Source organism: Octopus bimaculoides, chromosome 25 (assembly GCF_001194135.2).
Source record: "Octopus bimaculoides isolate UCB-OBI-ISO-001 chromosome 25, ASM119413v2, whole genome shotgun sequence".
Taxonomy (NCBI): Eukaryota; Metazoa; Mollusca; class Cephalopoda; order Octopoda; family Octopodidae; genus Octopus; species Octopus bimaculoides.
The window spans coordinates 16026647-16031602 of NC_069005.1; the positions used below are offsets into that span (position 1 = coordinate 16026647).

The 4956-nt window shown below is 36.9% G+C and overlaps 1 protein-coding gene across 11 annotated transcripts in view; it reads right to left on the bottom strand.

Moving 5' to 3' along the window:
• The window catches only part of LOC106877382 (RIMS-binding protein 2), an 888511-nt gene that overhangs the window by 674350 nt on the left and 209205 nt on the right, over positions 1-4956 (bottom strand). The window lies entirely within an intron of this gene.

Sequence of the window (4956 nt, forward strand, 5' to 3'; positions counted from 1 at the left end):
TCAGTTCAGCAAAAGAGACCAATAGAATAAGTACTAGGCTTACAATGAATAAGTCTGGGGGGGGGGGAGTAATTTTTTCAATGATAACCCTTTAAGGCAATGCTCCAGCATGGCTGCAGTCAAATGACTGAAACAAGTAAAAGAAAGTAAAATAAACTAAAATAATAAATGACAAACTCAAGCAAAAAACCAACAAGTATGAAGAAAGCTTATCAAGTCATGCCAAAGCCATGACAGTCAGTCACAACCACTGACTGCAGAGAGATACTGCAGCCTCACTTCCTAAAAATTTGAAATGCAGTCATTTCAGTTCTTGAAAGACAAAATCATAATTCAAATACACATGCATAAATGGTCATCATTTCCATTGAAAACATTGTGAAAAAGTGAAACTAAACTCACACTGTGAATGTGTGTGACTTAATGGTTAGGGTGTTTGGCTAATGAGTTGTACCTGTATTTCAAAGGGTCGGCCTTGTCGCAATCTGTGTCATGCTGAATCTCCCTGAGAAATATGTTTAGCATTCAAACCAACATAATCTGGCTAAAATATTCTACTTGTTTTATGTTCAAACTGGCCAGATCTGACCCCTCATAACTAACCTAAAATGTCATTCTAAAAGTAAACAATCACATCATTGAAGCCTGAGGGCTATGAGATAATTCATGATTAATGCAAAATAATTTGAATGAATAAGTATTACACGTGACAGCATAATCTGAATGCTAAAGGGTTAATGGCATGTGGGTCTGTGGAGTGCTTGGCCACTTGCATGTTAATTTTTTGAGCAGGCTGTTCCAATGATTAGATCAACTGGAAAACTCATTGTAACCAACAAAGTGCAGAGGTGCAGTTGACATATTCAGGAAATTAGTTATAGAAATTGTTCAATTTGTTCTAAGATGGAGAATAACCGACCAACATAATCAGGCAGGTACCCAAAAACAGTGAGTGTTAACCAACATGGTACCCTAATTATACTCGCACTTCTTTTTTTCCTTATTCACCCACATTGTCTTCTTTTTGTTTCACTTTTTCATACACTCTCTCTTTTCCCCTGTCACCCATCCTTGCTCATTCTCTCAGATAAAGGAGGAGGAGGAAGATAAGGAAAGAAAAGAGTACTACAGAATACTAGAAAGAAGGAAAATGACAAGTATTAAGATCAAACAAAACAACCCAAATATGAATAAGGCTCTCACTACCTTCACTGGTAATCTAACGATCATAAAACATGCATGGAACGCTTTTATTCTGTGCGTAGGAGTGGCTGTGTGGTAAGTAGCTTGCTTACCAACCACATGGTCCCGGGTTCAGTCCCACTGCGTGGCATCTTGGGCAAGTGTCTTCTACTATAGCCTCGGGCCGACCAAAGCCTTGTGAGTGGATTTGGTAGACGGAAACTGAAAGAAGCCCGTCGTATATCATCATCATCATCATCATCATCGTTTAACGTCCGCTTTCCATGCTAGCATGGGTTGGACGATTTGACTGAGGACTGGTGAAACCAGATGGCAACACCAGGCTCCAATCTAAATTTGGCAGAGTTTCTACAGCTGGATGCCCTTCCTAATGCCAGCCACTCAGAGAGTATATATGTATATATATATATATGTATGTGTGTATGTGTTTGTGTGTCTGTGTTTGTCCCCCCAACATCACTTGACAACCGATGCTGGTGTGTTTATGTCCCCGTAACTTAGCAGTTTGGCAAAAGAGACCGATAGAATAAGTACTAGGCTTCTAAAGAATAAGTCCTGGGGTCGATTTGCTCGACTAAAGGTGGTGCTCCAGCATGGCCACAGTCAAAAGACTGAAACAAGTAAAAGAGTGTGTGTTTATGAGTTTGTGTGTGTGAGAGAGTAGCTGCTCATGACTATAAATGTCTTTATTTGCCCATGGTACAATGCAGTGGGTATAGAACATGTGTATGTATATATATATATACACACACACACACACACACACACACACACACACAAAATTCTTTTTCCCAAATACATTGCACTTCATATTCAAGGCTCTGATGAAGCTGCAGAGCAAAAACAGTTGTAAGCTAATGAAGTTCATAATTATATTATGTTTTTTAATTTTCATCTCATTTTCTTTTATATAAGTTGTCTAAGAATTCACTAGTCAGAATCCTTAAGTCACCATATATTTTTCCATGCCTACCATCTCTGAAGAGCACATGGTCTTAATTAAACGACCTGTTACATACTATACAGTGCAAAACTGACTGATAAGATCAGCTGAAATGGATTCATAATACTGTATACTTTAACATATGTGAAATGACAGACATATAAGCAGCAACAAGAAAACAGTTTTCAGACAAAGTAACTTAATTAAATGTTGGTGGACTGAACAAACTTATCACCTGTTATGGATGATTTTATTTTTCTTTGTTTATTGATTACATTAGTATGTTCACTTCTCTTTAGCTGCCGCCACCACCACCACCACTACTACAATTAGTATTCATTTTTTTAATATTATTTTCAAGTGGTGCTATTGCTGTTGTTGCCACTTAACTAAAGCAACTCAATCACATGATGGAGATATCAGTAAATCATGCAGTTATAAATGTAAATGAACATATTATATCATCTTCGTTTAACGTCCGCTTTCCATGCTAGCATACACACAAGACACAGAACATTAAGACACAAATAAAATTCTAACTCAAAAGTGAAATCTGAAGATGGAAGACAGAACAGTGAGGTGGGGACAATGCAGTATATATATATATAAATATACATATATAAGGAATTTCTTGGGTTTTATTTCTCCGTGTATTTATGTTTGTATGCTTGTATGTATGTATAAATATGTGTGTGTGTGTGTGTGTGTGAAGACAAGTGATCAGTGTTATTTACTGCAATTAGAGGTAAACCTAAGCCAAAAGTGTACCCAAGCCAAGGGTGCATTCAAGCTGAAAGCATACCCAAGTTGAAAATGAACCCAAGTCAAAAATAGATGTGTGTAAATGTACACAAGTAAGGTTAGAGGAATGGATGGACAGAGGGGATGGGTGGATGCATAGATAGATAGATAAAACAGACAAACAAGACAGTGAGAGGCAGACCAACAGACAAACATAGATAGGACAGACAAATAGGAAGATAGAGAAGACATAGACAGACCAACAGACAGACAGAACAATAGGCATAGAATGATAGACAGACAGAACAATAGATAGACAGACAGACAGACAGACAGATAGAACAGAACAAGCCAAACAGAATGTTTGATTGATAGATAGATAGATAAATAGATAGGTAGGTAGGTAGGTAGGTAGGTAAGTATGTAGGTAGGTAAGTAGGTAGGTACGTACGTACGTACGTAGATTGACCAACTGACAGACAAACAGATGTCATCAGTTCTTGGACTATTTGTACTATGATTGTGTTATTGAACATAAATGCACGTATAGTAAACAGTCATTATGAGACAGCTGACTGAGTCAGTCTACAGATAAGTTTCATGTTATCTACTTGTGCTGATTATTACATGATGTTTAATGATAGTATATCAGAACATTTCTGTTGTTTTATAATAACTACCAAATTTCACCCAAAATGCTTCTCAACAATTTCCCCTAAAGCTTGGTAGATCTGTTACTGAGGTCCTTAAAATGCTTCATCAAACTTCTGATGACATTATCTTCAAACACAAGATTTTGTGTCTTCTACTAAAGCCTTGGGTCAACCAAAACCTTGTGAGTGGATTTGGTAGACAGAAACCGAAAGAAGCTCATCATATAAAATGGCAAATGGCACACGTGTTAAACCTTTAGCTGTGAAATTAAATTTCATGGTTATTCCTGTAATGATAAGTATTTATCAATAATTAGAATTGGTAATTTTGGCAAGTCACACTGCCTCTGTAAACTTGACCTATCTCAACAGAAAATCATTTTAAATATGACATTCTTCAACAAAAGAAAGATTAGTATGTAAAACTGCTTTCTGCTGACAAGGATAATGAAATTTTGAGTGGATGTATCTGATTTCCGCAGGAAAAGAGTTAAAGCTGGTAACATATCAGCTCAAGATGAACATCCAGGATGACCAAACACTGGCAAAGTATCTCTGTAGCAGACTTCTCAAGTTCAACACAAAATTTCACATTGGATCTTTGTTCCAACTTCCTGTTCATGACAAAATCAGACTACAGTATACTTGTGATCACAAAAACATAAAGTTCTCAATTTGCAAAGTAAACATGATGTCACTCGGCTCACTGCTTCATGAAGGTCACTGCAAGCTCTCACTGCACATGCAACCATGTGCTGCAATCTATTGGTGTGTTACAGAACTAGTCCAGGAACTTTTTGACAAGTTCTGTAATGTAATAATCATTACCAATTGGATTTACTGGATTTCGACTGCATCAGACTATACTTTACATCCCAGTGTTTTGTTTTGGTTTACTGTGGTTTGTAACCTGATCCATTAAAGGAGTCTTTTATGAGTACCACTGGATGATTTAAAGCCTTATACTGTCCATTAATATATTGTGTGAACTAAGATCCCCGTTGACAGGCCGCTGGTATTTATAGAGTGTTAAACTCTTTCGGTAAGCAAATTAGGGACTTCTTCATAGAGTAGCTGCTGCATTTGTTGAGTATATAAACAGTTTGGCTGCTTGTTTCTCTAGAGATTGTCAGAATGATGTGGATGCCTCTGATGAGAACCCAATAACGTTCAAAAATCAATTAAGGTTGTTCATCATTTTTTCAGTCCGAAGAGAAATGGCTAAAATTTGCCCTGTTAATAATTATACTATATGTTACATATATATATTGTTGTATTTTGGGATAGTCATTAAAGGGGGGGGGCAAAGAAACCCAAGCACTTTATATTCATTCTTCACTATTTATTACTGTTATTATTCTAACTCATGTCCATTGTCCGGAAATCTTTTGCCACACATCTGTGACCTCCTCAGCA